The sequence below is a fragment of the Cervus canadensis genome, chromosome 24 (genome assembly GCF_019320065.1).
Source record: "Cervus canadensis isolate Bull #8, Minnesota chromosome 24, ASM1932006v1, whole genome shotgun sequence".
NCBI lineage: Eukaryota > Metazoa > Chordata > Mammalia > Artiodactyla > Cervidae > Cervus > Cervus canadensis.
Window position 1 is genome coordinate 27,449,892 of NC_057409.1, and position 17,680 is coordinate 27,467,571.

Here is a 17,680-nt window from a genome sequence, read left to right on the forward strand (position 1 = left end):
TTCACTGCATGTACTTACCATCTTTGGCCAATTTTTTATTGATAAACATTTCCAATCTTTTGCTATTATAAACAATGCTGGTATGAACATCCTTGGAACAAAACAAAATACCTATTTACTTATTTGGCTGTGACAGGTCTTAGTTGCAGCACATGGGATATTCATTCCATCGTGAGAGATCTTTCTCTAGCTGTGGTGCAGGGGCTTTTCAGTCGTGGTACACAGGCTTAATTGCTCCTTGGCATGTGGGATCTTAGTTCCCTGATCAGGGGTCAAACCCATGTCCCCTGTATTACAAGCTGGATTCTTAACTGCTGGACCACCAGGGAAGTCCCAGGACAAACTTCTGAATATATAAAGTTTGGTAAGGCATTTTATTGGTCATTGGAAAGACTGATGCTGAAGCTGAAACTCCAATACTTTGGCCACCTCATGCGAAGAGTTGACTCGCCGGAAAAGACCCTGATGCTGGGAGGGATTGGGGGCAGGAGAAGAAGGGGATGACAGAGGATGAGATGGCTGGATGGCATCACTGACTCGATGGGCATGAGTTTGAGTAAACTCCGGGAGTTTGTGATGGGCAGGGAGGCCTGGCGTGCTGCAATTCATGGGGTCGCAAAGAGTTGGACACGACTGAGCAACTGAACTGAACTGAAGGCATTTTATTATTTTGGTAAGGTATCACATTATTTTATGGTCACATCTCTCACCTGAGCTAAGTGATATTGGAAATGGGAAGGTCCACCAAGACAGACCTTTTCATTCATCATTTGCCAGAAAAGGGGGACAATTTATAAATGTGTGTTCATGGTACAGTCCCTTGTATTTAATACAATGCACATTACCAATATATTTTGTTGAATTCGTTAAAGAAGAAAGTCAGTCCTGATGTTTGCTTGAAATCTTCCCACATTACTCTAACCTTGGAGAGTCTTGGAAACTGAAGGTTGGAAGTAACTTCATAGGTCATGAGGTCAAGCAGTCCCACACTCCCACTTCTCAATGAAGGCTTAAAATGTTTCTACTGTGACTCCAGCAAGCACTGCTCCACTTTGAATCCCTCTACTGCCTGGGGACGCAGTGTCTCCAGGGTGCCCACTCCACTCCACTCCACAAAGAGTATTGGGTAACTAACATGCCTTGGTCATGGGACAACAGACAGCCCTGCTGTTCAAAAACATTTCCTTATATTTGAACCCAGGAGATGTCTCTGCTATACCTATTATTCCGCCCTGGGAGCCAAACAGAGCAAAAAGAAATCCCTTTCAGAATATTTCAACTTCAAATATTTGGGGGTAGTGCTCACGTCTTTTGGAGACTTTGCCTATTTCACCATTCCCAATTTCTCTCCCTTCCCTAAACTAATGGACCAGCAAAACCCAAATTCATCATAGCCTCCAAAGCCCCACAGAACTGGCCCTGCCCATCTTGCTAACCTCAGCTCACTCACCTCTCCTTGGGCTCACCTCACACAGCCTCTTTTTTGTTGGCTGACACTGCCAAGCTTTTCCCTGCCTTCCTCTAAGCTCAGTGACTGAGGGCTTGTGGATGCCTGGGTAGATCTCTGAACCTCATGGAGGGCGCCTTAGAAGACAAGGGCCCTGGTACCATAGGACCTCCCAGGCCCCATGGATGGCATGGATAGGGAGCAGGTAGCTGGTATGGATGAATCACCAGGATGCGGACACCGACTTGGCCACCATAGGGCATCTGAATTGAGGAAAAAACTGAAAAAGGTCAAAAAGGAGAGAGCCATAAGCGACTTTTCCACCTTGCCCTGTCTGGGAGCATCCCCCAGCTCTGGTCTACTCCAGGATGCCAGACGCAAGACAGTGCGGGTGCCTCCCCACCACGCGCCCCCCTCCACCAGCTGACCCCCACCTCCAGGGCTGCCTTTGGCCCTTTGCCCAGGGCCCCTCCTCCTCTTTCTATTTCCCAGCATCTCTGTGCTTCCATCCCAAGCTGGGTTGGGCCAGGAGACAGCCGCGGCGTCAGAGCTTGGGGACAGTGTGGCAGGTGTGGACTCTGGGACCCTGGCTCTTGCCTGAGCTTCAGCACTTGGTGGGGAGGTAGGAGACCCAAGCAAGGGGGTCTGGAGGTGAGGCAGTCAGCCAGAGGCTAAGATATGGCTGCTTAGCATGGAGGTTCACCCACTAACCATCTGTACCCCCTGGGCAAGTCCCATTTCCTGCCTGGCCCCGCATGTCCAGGTGTGAAAGGGGATCAGATCCGGTCATCTCCAAAGCCCCCTCAGCTTCTGACATTCTGAGTCTCTGGGCCCAGGGGGTGGGACACTGAGGGGTCCCTGGCAGAGCCCTCCCCGCCTCAGTGCTCCCAGAGCCCCAGCCCTCCACAGTCCCTTCCATGCTGCCCGCCCGCCCCCGCCGGGCCCCTTCCTCTCAGCTGTAGGGCTGCTTAACCTCCACAGGCGGCTGAGGAGCCAGAGTGACTGTAAAAGGGAAGGAATGTCCAGAGGCAATTGTTTCTTCCTGATATCACCAGGGGGGAGGTTGAGTTGGGGGGCCCGGCTGGAACAGCGGCGTCAGGATTATCCCTGAGACTCATCCCCCGCCACCCTGGCCTCCCCCCTGCACTGGCCCCCCTGGCCTTGGCTCAGCCAGCAATCCACCCCTCTCATCCGCCACCCTCCACATCTCACTGGCTTAAGACCTCCAGGCCTCCCTCTCCCACCTCTCTCCACCTTCTGACCCCAGACCCTCCCTTGGGACCCCTCCTTCATGGCACCCCCACCCCAGCTCTTATAAATTCCTCCCACACCTCCTCCTCATCACCCCCACACCCCTGACCTAGCTCCTTCTCTGGGGAGGCCCCACAGGCTGGCTCCAACCCCCTCCTGCCCCACGCTCCTTTTACAGACATGGAGTGCTGCGGGTTTTCTGCCAAAGTAGGAGAAGTCTGAGGCTGATCTCACCTCCTCCCAGCTCTCCACCAAATAGGCTGCCTTGCAGGCTGGGGAGGAGGTGGTGGGGACAGGGAGGCTGAGCCTCAAGGGGAGGAGCTAGTAGATGGAGGTGAAAGTGCTTTGTGGACTCTGCGCATCAGGTAGATTTCAGGTGTTATTGGAATCAGTAAGAGGTTTGAGGCGAGGAGGATGGAGACAGGAAGTCAGGTTGAAGGAAGAGGAGGGGGCTTTGCTAGCATGAAGGGAAGGTCCCCAGGAAGGCATCCTGGTGCCCTGGGAGCAGCATATGGCTGGAAGTTTAGGAGGCCAGAGTCCTGGCCAGCCCCAGATAAGCTGTGCGACCTTGGACTGGTTGCATCTCCTCTCTGGGTTGCAGTTTCTCTTTGCTTAAAATGAAATATCCTGGACATCCCTACCTATCCTGACCCCCAAAAGAGGAGGTAGAGAGGCCCTTTCTTATGAAAAGGTGCCTCCCTGGGCTGCTCGTCTGAAGCCTTTTTGCTCAGACAGACTCCTATCAAGCCAAATCCAGACACTGGCGCATGCCTAGAACAGACCCAACCCCACCATGTGTTGAAGAGAGGTGGCTACCCCTGCTAGCAGAAATGGAATCAGCCTCGTCCGTAGACACACATTCTCCCTCCCCGCAGGTCCCTCCTGCCCGCGCTGTCTCTGTTGGCTCCGTCCTCACTGTGTGAGCACCTGGTCCTGCCCCACAAAACAGACACGGCCCCCACCTCCTCATGGGTTCCTGGCATCTCAGCTGTCCTGGTACATTGCTCCCCCACCACATCGCTCCCCCGGCCACCTCCCCACAGTTCCCAGCCATCTGGAAGGACACCCCTGAATTCTCCAAGTCCCCTCAGTCCTGAGCCATTACCTGAAGAGGCAGGGGAGCCCTCTCTTCCCAACACAAATATGCACTGTCCCCTCAGCTGAAACCCAAGGAGAATAAGAGAAAACTCTCCTTGATCAGACTAGGGTTTATCAGGGTGGAGGAGGGGCAGGGGTGTGAGAACTGGGGTGGGAAGGTGTCAGGGTGAGTTGGGAGCAGCTGAGCTGGTGTAGGGTGGCACCCAGCCCTGCTCCAACCTCCATGAAAGGAGATTTCATGGGTTTCTCTACCTACCTATGGACTCATACCCTAGAGTTGCTAAAGGCCTAACTCTAACCTGTCTGCTCAAATATAAGTTCCTTCTTTCTTGGATAGAGAAATAGAGCTTCCTTTCTTCCCTGGGATTCTCTGCCATTCTTAGTGCCATCATTCAGCACCTCTCTTCATCATTCAGCCCTCTCTTCTTCCTGATTTATCCCCATTCCTTTTGTCTTTCTTCATAGGCTTTTTTTGGTTTCAACCCCTCCAGTTTGGTCATATCCCTGCCGTCCTGGGCGCTTTCCAGGTTTCCTACATCCCTCTGAGGCTGTGGAGTGCTTTAAACAGAGCCTGAGCAAGCTGGCAATGACCTCACGGGGCCACTATGCACAGTTGCTATCTATAGCCTTATAGGATCATCCTCCTCTTCCTCCAGCCAGCTGAGTCACAGTCAGCTTGGGGTCCACTCAGACCCCAGGGTCTTCTCTGCCACTCCTGACCACAGCCCATTACAGCACCCTGAGCTGTTCTCACTGCTGGGTCAGATGCTTATTCTCCAAATTTTCCAAGTACACAATGAAAGTGAGTCTTGGGTTCCAGAAAATGGCCATTTTAAAAAATTAACTAATTAATTGGGGGAGGGGTGCACCGCATGAAGCATGCAGGATTAGTTCCCTGACCAGGCATCAAACCTGAGCCCCTTGAGTGGAAAGGCTCTGCCTTTCTAACCACTGGACCACCAGAGAAGTCCCAGAATATACCCATTCTTGAACCTTCAGTGTTTTTATAGCCCCAGATAGAAATCTTCTCACACCTGTCCAGACAGCCAACCAATGGCCTAAGTTCCATTTGACTTTGCAGGGATATGGGACAAAGGGAGGAATTTGGGGAGCAGCTCCTGGGCCACTGCTTGGGTTCAAATTGGATCTACCACTCTTGAGTGAGTTGCTTCACCCCTCTGAGCCTCAGTTTCCTCATCTGTAAAATGATTATAATAACATAGGGTTTGGGGAAGACTGAATGAGAAACGGACTATAAAGCACTTAGCACTTAGCCTAGCACACAGTGAATGTTCAGTAAGTGCCAGCCATTACTAATATCTTATCCCGTTTGGACCAACAGGAAATAGACTCCTGGAGGTCCAGGTGTGGCTTGAGTTCTTGCTTTAGGACAGCAGGTAGAGGCCAAGATTCACAGCCAAGACTGCCTAACTCCAAAGCTCTCTATCACAGGCTATGCTGCCTCTGATAATAGCATAGCTAACACTTACTGAGGGCTTCCCATGTGGTTCAGTGGTAAAGAATCCACCTGTCAATGCAGAAGACTCGGGTTCGATCCCTGGGTCAGGGATATTTCCTAGAGGAGAAAGGGGAAACCTGCTCCAATTCCTCCCTGGAAAATTCCATGGACAGAGGAGCCTGGTGGGCTACTGTCAATAGGGTTCCAAAGAGTCAAACAGGACTGAACTGAACACACACCACTTATTGAGCACCTACTGTATACTTCAGAGGAATATGATGGAGTGGAAGGACGTGCGCACATCTTTTCCTGTGAGAACTCCAAAATTACAACTCCCTGCTGAACAACCATCAACAGGAGAATGTTGGATTCCCACCAAACAAAGATACCCCACGTCCAAGGGCAAAGGAGAAGCCCCAGGAAGATGGTAGGAGGGGCGAAATTGCTTTTAGAATCAAAACCCATACCCACCCTCGGAGGGCTCAAACAAACCTTGGGCACACTGCAACCCAGAGACCTCACAGAGACTGAGCCAGAACTGTGTTTGGGTGTCTTCTGCAGAGGTTTGGGCCAGCAGTGGCCTGCCGCAGGGACAAGGGCTCTGGGTGCAATAGACCTGGGTAAGGCATAAGCTCTCTTGGAAGAGGTCACCATTAACTCCACCACACAGTCACCAGAACTTACACAGGACTGGGGAAACAGGCTCTTTGAGGGCACAAACAAAACCTTGTGTGCACCAGGACCCAGGAGAAAGGAGCAGTGACCCCAAAAGAGACTGATCCAGACTTGCCTGTGAGTTCCCAGGAGTCTCCGGCAGAGGCGTGGGTGGGCAGCAGCCTGCTGCAGGGTCGGGGGCTCTCAGTGTAGCAGCACACGCATGGGACCTTTTGAAGGAGGTCGCCATTATCTTCATTACCTCCACCATAGTTTGGCCTCAAGTCAAACAACAGGGAAGGAACACAGCCCTGCCCATCAACAGAAAATTGGATTAAAGATTTACTCAACTGTGGTGTTGGAGAAGACTCTTGAGGGCCCCTTGGATTGTAAGGAGATCCAACCAATCAATCCTAAAGGAAATCAGTCCTGAATATTCATTGGAAAGACTGATGCTGAAGCTGAAGTTCCAATATTTTGGCCACTTGATGCAAAGAACTGACTGATTAGAAAAGACCTTGATGCTGGGAACGACTGAAGGCAGGAGGAGAAGGGGAAGACAGAGGATGAGATGGTTGAATGGCATCACCGACTCGATGGACATGAGTTTAAGTAAGCTCCAGGAGTTGGTGATGGACAGGGAAGCCTGGCATGCTGCAGTCCATGGGGTGGCAAAGAGTCAGACACGACTGAGTGACTGAACTGAACTGAACTGAGCATTGCCCCACTCATCAGAACAAGGCCCAGCTTCCCCCTCAGTCAGTCTCTCCCATCAGGAAGTTTCCATAAGCTTCTTATCCTTACCCATCAGAGGGCCAACAAAATGAAAACCACAATCACAGAAAACTAATCAAACTGATCACATGGACCACAGCCTTGTCTAACTCGATGAAACCATGAGCCATGCCATGTAGGCCCACCCAAGATGGATGGGTCAGGTGGAGAGTTCTGACAAAATGTGGTGCACTGGAGAAGGGAATGGCACACCATTTCAGTATTCTTGCCTTGAGAACCCCATGAATAGTATGAAAAGGCAAAATGATAGGACACTGAAAGAGGAACTCCCCAGGTCAGTAGGTGCCCAATATGCTACTGGAGATCAGTGGAGACCTAACTCCAGAAAGAATGAAGAGACAGAAGCAAAGCAAAAACAACACCCAGTTGTGGATGTGACTGGAGATGGAAGTAAAATCAACGCTGTAAAGAACAATACTGCATAGGAACCTGGGATGTTAGGTCCATGAGTCAAGGCAAATTGGAAGTGGTCAAACAGGAGATGGCAAGAGTGAATGTCGACATTCTAGGAATCAGTGAACTAATATGGACTGGAATGTGTGAATTTAACTCAGATGACCATTATATCTACTCCTGTGGGCAAGGATCCCTTAGAAGAAATGGAGTAGCCATCATAGTCAACAAGAGAGTCCGAAATGCAGTACTTGGATGCAATGTCAAAAACGACAGAATGATCTCTGTTCATTTCCAAGGCAAACCATTCAATATCACAGTAATCCAAGTCTATGCTTTGACCTGTAATGCTGAAGAAGCTGAAGCTGAATGGTTCTATGAAGACCTACAAGATCTTCTAGAACACACATCCGAAAAAGATGTCCTTTTTATTATAAGGGACTGGAATGCAAAAGTAGGAAGTCAAGAAACACCTGGAGTAACAGATAAATTTGGCCTTGGAGTACAAAACAAAGCAGGTCAAAGGCTAACAGAGTTTTGCCAACAGAACACACTGGCCATAGCAAACACCCTCTTCCAACAACATAAGAGAAGACTCTACACACGGACATCACCAGATGGTTAATACTGAAATCAGATTGATTATATTCACTGCAGCCAAAGATGGAGAAGCTCTATCTATACAGTCAGCAAAAACAAGGCTGGGAGCTGACTGTGGCTCAGATCATGAACTCCTTATTACCAAATTCAGACTTAAACTGAAGAAAGTAGGGAAAAACACTAGACCATTCAAGTATGACATAAATCAAATCCCTTACAATTATACAGTGGAAGTGACAAATAGATTCAAGGGATTAGATCTGATAGACAGAGTGCCAGAAGAACTATGGACAGAGGTTCGTGACATTGTACAGGAGGCAGTGATCAAGACCATTTCCAAGAAAAAGAAATGCAAAAAGGCAAAATGGTTGTCTGAGGAGACCTTACAAATAGCCATGAAAAGAAGAGAAGCTAAAGGCAAAGGAGAAAAGGAAAGATACACTCATTTGAATGCAGAATTCCAAAGAATAGCATGGAGACACAAGAAAGCCTTCCTCAGTGTTCATTGCAAAGAAATAGAGGAAAACAATAGAATGGGAAAGACTAGAGATCTCTTCAAGAAAATTAGAGATACCAAGGGAACATTTCATGCAAAGATGGGCATAATAAAGGACAGAAATGGTATGGACCTAACAGAAGCAGAAGATATTAAGAAGAGGTGGTAGAATACACAGAACTATACAAAAAAAGATCTTCATGACCCAGATAACCACAATGGTGTGTTCACTCACCTAGAGCCAGAAATCCTGGAATGTGAAGTCAAGTGGGCCTTAGGAAGCATTACTGTGAATAAAGCTAGCGGAGGTGATGGACTTCCAGTTGAGCTATTTCAAATCCTGAAAGATGATGCTGTGAAAATGCTGCACTAAATATGCCAGCGAATTTGGAAAACTCAGCAGTGGTCATAGGACTGGAAAAGGTCAGTTTTCATCCCAATCCCAAAGAAATGCAATGCCAAAGAATGCTTAAACTACCGCACAATTACACTCATCTCACACACTAGCCAAGTAATGCTCAAAATTCTCCAAGCCAGGCTTCAACAGTATGTGAACCATGAACTTCCAGATGTCCAAACTAGTTTTAGAAAAGGCAGAGGAACCAGAGATCAAATTGCCAACATCCATTAGATCATTGAAAATGTATGAGAATTCCAGAAAAACATCTACTTCTGCTTTATTAACTATGCCAAAGTCTTTGACTGTGTGGATCACAATAAACTGTGGAAAATTCTTCAAGATATGGGAATACCAGACCACCTGACCTGCCTCTTGAGATGTCTGTATGCAGGTCAAGAAGCAACAGTTAGAACTGGACATGGAACAACAGACTGTTTCCAAATTGGGATAGGAGTACGTCAGGGCTGTATATTGTCACCCTGCTTATTTAACTTATATGCAGAGTACATCATGCAAAATTCCAGGCTGGATGAAGCACAAGCTGAAATCAAGATTGCCGGGAGAAATATCAATAACCTCAGATACGCAGATGATACCACCCTTATGGAAGAAAGTGAAAAAGAACTAAAGAGCCTCTTGATGAAAGTGAAAGAGGAGGGTGAAAAAGTTGACTTAAAATTCAACATTCAGAACAGTAAGATCATGGCATCTGGTCCCATCACTTCATGGCAAATCAATGGGGAAATAATGGAAACAGTGAGAGACTTTATTTTGGGGGGCTCCAAAATCACTGCAGATGGTGACTGCAGCCATGAAATTAAAAGACACTTGCTCCTTGGAAGAAAAGCTATGACTAACCTAGACAGCATATTAAAAAGCAGAGACATTACTTTACCAACAAAAGCCCGTCTAGTCAAAGGTATGGTTTTTCCAGTAGTCATGTATGGATATCAGAGTTGGACTATAAAGAAAGCTGAAGAATTGATGCTTTTGAACTGTGGTGTTGGAGAAGACTCTTGAGAGTCCCTTGGACTGCAAGGAGATCCAACCAATCTTAAAGGAAATCAGTCCTAAATATTCATTGGAAGGACTGATGCTGAAGCTGAAACTCCAGTACTTTGGCCACCTGGGCGAAGACCTGACTCACTGGAAAAGACCCTGATCCTGGCAAAGATTGAAGGTGGAAGGAGAAGGGGATGAGAGAGGATGAGATGGTTGAATGGCGTCACCGACTCGATGGACATGAGTTTGAGTAAGCTCCGGGAGTTGGTGATGGACAGGGAAGCCTGGTGTGTTGCAGTCCATGGGGTCACAGAGTCAGACACAACTGAGCAACTGAACTGAACTGTATACTTGGCATATTCTGGATACCTGCTATGTAAAATCACTATCTCTAATCTTCATGACATTGGGAAGTAACTATTAACCTCATTTTGCAGTTATAGACATTATGCTCAGAGAGGTTGGGTTAGTTCCCTAAGGTTGCACAGGAAGTAAAATCAAAGTCTGGATTTGAACTAAGGTTCAAATCTTTGCCCATGGTTCCTAGAAACCCAGCTCATTTCTCTGTGTGGTCAGTAAGGCCTTGCCATAAACCGAGTTGGCAGGCTCAGCTCTAGGTCCTTCCCCTTTTAACTTGGCCCTAGCTGGGGATCTCCACTGAAAAGTCCCTTGTCCAGTTGACAAGTGTGTCTGGACATTCTGCCCTGCTCCTCTCCCCAACCCCACTGCCCTCAGATAGGGGGCTGGGCTTCGAAAGAGCAGCAGAGGACTCTGGCCTTCATCACACAGGAGTTGGGGAGGGGGGCACTAAAGATTTCCTATCTGGGAAATATAAGGGCCACCCTGCCCTGTGCCACCCTGAGGCCGATCAGGCACTGGGGCTCCCCCACAGGCTGGAGAGGCTCCCCTGAGTGCACCCTGGCCCCAGACTGCCCCCCACTGGCCTGGGAGGAGGCTTGGGACAACAGCACCCTCAATTCTCTTGGAGAGGCTGCCTGGAAGACTGGGACTGGGGGCTGGGCTTGGGTCCTGTGTCCTCAAAGTTCTAAAGAAAGTCTGGGGTCCACTGTCAGCTGCTTGGGGATTCCCATTGCCCAAGCTCTCAGGACGCGCATACACTCTGCTTTCCAATTTTAAAGGGCCTGAGAGATAAAATTTGTTGAAAACAGAGCACTACAATATTTTTTCTCCCCAGCCAGCAGTGGTCAGAAATCTACCTCCCCGGCTGTCCCAAAGAGCCCTCCCCATTGCCCCCTTCCATCTAGCCTCGAAAAGAAGGGCCAGCACACCCTCCCCCACCCCCGACCCTAACCCCTCCGCCCTTCTCCAGGCTCCCCAGCCACCCTGGGTACCAGAATAGACCACTGACCACCTGCCCTGGGGGCTAGGAGGGGCCACAGCCGGTGCTGCCACTCAGACTGGGGTAGAGGATGGAAAAGGTGGGGCGAGGACGGCAGGAGGGCGCTCCGGGGGCCCCAGGCCATGGCCAGCTGCTTCCCTGGGGGAGTGCAGCGGGCTCCCCACCAACTCTGGACGGGCAACCTGTGCCCCCTGCTTGCCAGCGAGACAAGCTGGAATCGCTAGAAGCCCTCTCAGCTCAGGCTGTCTCCGCTCCCCCCGCCCCCGCCCCGGCTCCGGCCCCATCTCTAGTCTCAGCTCGCCTCCCCTCCCCTGCAGGTCACTCCTCTTTCTCTCCCCGCCTCCTCGACCTCTAGGTCTGTGTCCACATCCCCCAGGGGCTCAGCCCGCCAGCTCCGTCCCCGGTTCTCCGGTCTCTGCCCCTCCCCTCCCCCAGCTCCAGCTAAGCGAGAAGGCCCTGGCTTGGTGATCCCACATTCCAGCCTTACTGGGGTCAAGAGGGCTTCCGGCCCGATGTGGGATCCCTGCCCCCACCCCGAGCTCCCGGCAGCCTCTCCCGGTAGTCCAGCCGCAGGCCCTTCGCAGCTCCCTTCTCCGACACCTCCCCCAGCCCCAAGCCCAATTTAGCTCCTTTAATCTTCCCTGTAATCCAATCCGACCGTTTCCTGAGCACACGCCGCACTTCCCAAACTGTTGGTCCCTGGAGAGGGGTGGGGTGGGGGCAGGGCGGCTCGGCTCGTCCCTGCACCGGAGCACCCGCGTCCCGGCCCGGCCCAGGCACTCCTGCTGTGCCCCTCTTCTTTTCCCCACCCTCAGGAGGCCCCAGGGAGCTCTGGCTGACCAAGCCTCACCATCTGGCCTCTGTAGCCCAGGCCTGAGACGATCCTGACTGCAGACCGCCGGTTTCCCCAGCTAGTCGGAGCTTTCGCGTGGTGCTAATTCCCTGGGCCCGAAACACCCTCCCCTCCACAGCGCACTTCCTGGGAAACTCTTACCCTCTCCTCTCTCAAGCGCCAGCTCCAGCCTGGTTTCCCAAATTCATTCCAGAGACTGCCTGGGCCGCTGACCCCAGGTCTGGCTGGAACCAGCCATGTGGCCCTGGGCAGGTTGCTTCCCTCTCCAGGTCTCCATTTCCTCATCTGTAAATGGGGATCATAATAGTGCATCCCTCACAGAGTGGCTATGAGTTACTTGACACAAGGTGGTTAGAACAGTTCCCAGTGAATGGTAAGTGCTGTTTAAGTGTTTGATGAAAATAGCTTTAACTGTCTTGTATTACAATGACTTCATTTCCTCCAAGTTAAGACATCATAAATTGTGAAACACTTCATTTATTTAATAACATTATTTCCAGCGGAATAAAAGGAACAATACCATGTAAAATGTACAAAGTATCCGTAAGCCATCTTCCAACTTCATGTATGTGTAAATTGTTCAATGACAATATTTGTGTAGCAGACTCTCTGCTTCTGTTCAGCTTCATGTATATTCATTGTTTATGATGGGTGTCCAAGACCTTGGGTTCAAGTTCTTATTCCCAAATTGCATTTAGCTAGGGGGTTTAAGCCTCGATTTTTACTAAATCGCTAATTAACAATAATCGTAGTGAATATTAAACGAGATGATATATGTTTAAGGCATTGAGGCCCTCATTGGATATTCAGCCGGGAGAGCTATCATTATTGTGATCATTTTAAAACGTTTGTTGAATCTGGGCTCTCCAAAGATTGGAGGCGGACAACTGCTATTTTAAGGTCCAAGTGCCCTCCAGTGGCCATGTGGAAAAACTGCAGGCTTCAGGTGTGCTTGGGGGGGTCCTTCCTTTGCTGGCCCAGGAACTAGCTCAAGCCAGCCCTACCTCCAGATCAGGCTTATTCAGCCCTCCTGGATTTCTTCACATTATCTTTCTTTTTACAGAGGCCTTAAGAGACTAGGAGCAGAGCTTTATCCCAGGAAGGTTACAGCCTGGACAGACACTGTCTCTCAAAGCTTGCGGGCCCAAGGCCCTGTGACTGGTAGGGTGGTGGAGAGCATCTGTTCTTCTCTGACCTGGACACGTGGGATCTGGCCTATGAGACCCCTCATGCTGCCCACATCCAAAACTCTAAGGGAGAACATGTGTACCCCTTCCAACTATCTACTTCTGTGCTGTGACAGATGCGTGTTTTATCTTTCCTTCCTCCCTCACCCTCTCCCCACTCCCCACCTTGTTTTCTTCCTTCCTTCCTCCATCCATCGATATTTATTGAACATTGGCTGTGTAGCAAGCCCCACATCCTAGGTGCTGGGGGTTAAAAAGATCAATCTTAACAGAGACAGAAACACAGCCACCAAGAGTTGTTCACAATGTCCCAGACACCACATGCAGAGTTAATCCTTGCATTTGAGTGTTTATAGCTTCTCTGTGTGGCTGAGTGGGAGGGCAGACACAGGAACATCAGATCCAGGCTGCCTGATTTCCTCTAATGAAATGTGTCCACAGTGGAAGCTTTGTCTGGCCAGATTTGAGGGCTGATTTCCTCCTCCCAGGCCACACTGCTTCCCATAGCAAACACTGACCACATTCCCAGCATCACCAGCATGGGGATACCCAAGCTCCCTTACCTTCCCCCCACCACTGCCCTTTTCCCCAGGGCTGGGAGTCAGCCAATACTTAGCATCTAAACCCAGTTCACAGGCCAGCTCCCCATTATCCAGGATGGAGAGAAAGGAGCCTTTTGGAGTCACTGCATCGGAGGGTGGCTGGAGGTACCACACATTTTTGGAAGATGTCAGGAACGGAAGGAAGAGAGGGGTCAGGGGGTCAGTGATGTGTGCATTGTTCATGGACCTCTGTTGCCTCCTTCAGCTGCCATGCTCCCTCCTTCATGATCAAACTGCTCAAACGTCTTCCCACACCCACCCTCAGTGTCCTGTTGCTTGTTCCGTATTGTTGCATTTCCTCAGAATTCTTCTCAAATCTAGTTGCACAGGGCACTGGTCCCTCGCTGGGTCCCCTCAACTCCTAGACCAGTGTCGTCCACAGAAATGTAACGGGAGCCACATGTGTCATTTCAGATGTTCTAGTAGCCACATCTTAAAATGGTAAAAGAAACCAGTGAGGTTAATTTTGATAATAGATTTAACCCAATGTATCCAAAACATTGGGCTTCCCAGATGGTGCAGTGGTAAAGAATCTACCTGCCAATGCAGGAGATGTGGGTTGGATCCCTGGGTCAGGAAGATCCCCTGGAGGAGAAAATGGCAACCCACCCCATTATTCTTGCCTGGAAAATTCCATAGACAGAGGAGTCTGGAGGGCTACAGTCCATGGGGTCACAAAGAGTCGGACGCAACTAAGCATACACATACATCCAAAACATTATTTCAAACATGTAAGCAGCGTTCAAAAATTGAGAGATATATTTTGTCATAATCCAATGTACACATTATTCTATATGTATAGCACCTCTCAATTTGGACTGGCCACATTTCAAGGTGCTCAGGTGGCTAGTGGCTAGTGTGTTGCAGTTCTAGAACCTTCTTCCACTTTTCAGCATACACTCTTTCACTCGGTGTGGTTCATCATCTCATTTCCATGTGTCCTGTCTCCCCAGAGAGATTTGAAGCCTCCTGGGTCAGGATCCTCACTTTTTCATTCCTGTATCTCCCATGGCTCCTTAAAGCTGTGCACCACTCTCGCGAGGCCCTGCAAGCATGTTTGTTGATGGGAGTGAGCGCTGGGAATTGATTTTTGTGGTTTCGTTATGGCTGTAAATGGTGTATTATAGATTGCCTCTATAGATGCACCCTGCTGCAATATTAGCAGAAACAAGCAGCCTGGTTGTCAGCACAGACGGGGGCCTGGGGCAGATGAGGCTCTCAGACTCAGGCAGGGGAAATCCTGCCAGACCACATACCATTTTTCTGTCTTCAGGACCTGTCGTTGCCACCGTGTGTGCTCCTCCCTACAACCCCATCTCCCTTAGATCTCAGATAGAGCCCTTGTCAGGGAACATTACACAAAGGATGTGTCTCCGGCATCCTCCCAGCGGGCTGGGAGCTCCTCTGGGCAGGAAAGGAGTTTTATTCAGATGGACAAGAGCCTGACCTCCAACAGATGCCACAGAACATGCTTGTCGGGTGAATAAAAGAGTGGATAGCTGGAGCCAGCCAGTCCTCTCATTCATATACTCTTGTACCCAGAAAAATCTTTGAGTGCTTACTATGTGTCAGTAGATACTAAGGACTCAGCCTGAACAAAGTGGATGTGGGCTGTGCCCTCCTGGAGCTCACATTCTGCAGGTAGGGGGGTTGGATACAGACCTATGGAGCCCCCTGGAATACAGGACAGCCTCCTCCAAGTCAAGGGTTATCCTTTAGACCCTGGGCCACAGTAGGCTACCCCCTGAAGCCCGGGTGCTGTGAGGCCCTTCCTATTTCAGATTGCATTGATGATGTCATAATGGGCCCTGTGGGATGGACCGAGGACCCTGCAGGTCAGAGCAGAGGAGCCAAGGCAGAAGGAGCTGGTGGTGTCCATTCGACCTCCGACAGACCTAGCTTCAGCTCCAGAGGAGGCAGCAGGTGACCATGGCACTCAGCCTCTCTGCCACATCCATTCCCAACAACTGGCTCCCAGGCTACCCTGAGGTAACCAGGCCTGTGTTCTAGGGCTGTCTTGGTGGGAGCGCCCCAGCCAGTGCAGAGCGCAAGCTGTGAGCCATGCACTGCCCCGGGGGATAAAAAGATGACCAGGACTTCAGGCAGGGACCCTCAAGTTGCTGGTAAACTAGACCTTGAGCAAGTGGCTTACCACAACATAATCACCGTCCTCTTGGCTAACCTGGGCACAGCAGTGTGCTAAGTGGTGATGAAAATCACTCCAGTCCAGTGGTTAGGACTCGGCGCTTTCACTGCTGAGGGTGTGGGTTCAATCCCTGGTTGGGAAACTAAGGTCCCAAAAGCCTCATAGCATGGCCAAAAAAATGGAAATAACTCCATACAGCCCGATCTGGTTCCTTGGCTTCTCCCATGTCATCCCTGAGCATTGCACTGCGCTCAAGGGCTGCCCTTGACACTCTTGGTTTGGAGAATCTAGTGTTTCTCAGAATGGTCTAAAGATAGAATTATTTGCAGCATGGTTAAAAATGCATATCACCGGGCCTTCGCGTAAATCTTCCAAAGCAGAATTTTCAAGGGTAGGGCGCGTGAATCTGCATTTTAAAAAACACTCTCAGTAATTCTTACCTTAAGCACTGTCCTTGGGTGGAAATACCTACCAGAGTCCCCGAGTCCCATATCTGACTGACCAGGGTTGGCTAGTTTCTCTGTCCAGAGATGGGTGTCGGCTTTTGATATTGTATTACTGATGAAAAGCCATGATTCAGAGGCTACTGGCGGCCAGCCGTCACTTGGAAGGAATCAGCGGCCACTGAGAACAGAATTCTCTATCTTTTTGACTCATCTATAAAATGCTTACCTGAGCAGACACTGTTTAAAGGCCATTAAAATACCAGACACAGAATAAGCCAGTCCTTGGGACTTTATAGACATATTTACTCAAACCCAAGTGCTTGCAAAGAGTAAATAATAGGGAAGCAAAATGAGCAGCACCCCTAGAAATACAAACTGAAAGTAAACAGCCCTGTTCACTAAAATAAACAGGACAAATCCAGCAAGGATTAAATGACCTCTAGTCAGAGAGGCTCAGAGCCAGCAATGCTCGCTCCATCTTGGCTCCTAGAAGAAGGGGAGCTAAGGGCCTGTCCCCGCCACTTGGGGGCATCAGCTGGGGCAGTGGGGGGCAGGGTGGGACATCAGGAGGTCAGGGCCAGGTCTCCAAGGACAGACAGTAGTCTTGGGGGGTGTGAGTGCTTCCCAGAACTCCCTGGCAGCCTGCCACAGGGCCTGAAACCTCCAAGATTAAAGGCCTCTGGTAAAATGTACATTTTCTGGAGGTATAGCACCTCAAGTCACTACTATTTGTGGTTTGTTCATTAATTTCCCAAACATTTGTTTAACACTTACTGCGTTTCAGGCCCTGTGCCAGTCACTAAAGATATCAAGGTGAGTAAGGCATAAACCTGCTCTCAAGTTGCTCACAGTTTAATATGAGAGATAAGACTGAGGAAATAATAATAGCTAACTTTTTCTTGGGCTTCCTGGTTGGTCCTAGTGTTAAAGAACCTGCCTGCCAATGCAGGAGACATAAGAGATGCGGGTTCGATCCCCAGGTTGGGAAGATTCCCAGAGGAGGGCATGGCTGCCCACTCCAGTATTCTTGCCTGGAGAATCCCATGGACAGAGGAGCCTGGTGGGCTATAGTCCATAGTGTCACAAAGAGTTGGGCACAACTCAAGTGATTTAGCATGCACGCAACTTTTTCTTAATCTTTTTTCTATTGAAATATAATTAATTTACAATGCTGTGTTAGTTTCAGGTGTATAGCAAAATGATTCAGTTATATATATTATATATATATATATTATATATATATAGTATATATAATATATGGACTGTATATATTCCATGGACTGAATTCCCTATGGACTATAGCCCGCCAGGCTCCTCTGTCCATGGGATTCTCCAGGCAAGAATACTGGAGTGGGCTGCCATGCCCTCCTCTGGGAATCTTCCCAACCTGGGGATCGAACCCCCATCTCTTATGTCTCCTGCATTGGCAGGCAGGCATATAAAAGGAATATATATATTCCTTTTCAGATTCTTTTCCATGATAGGTTATTA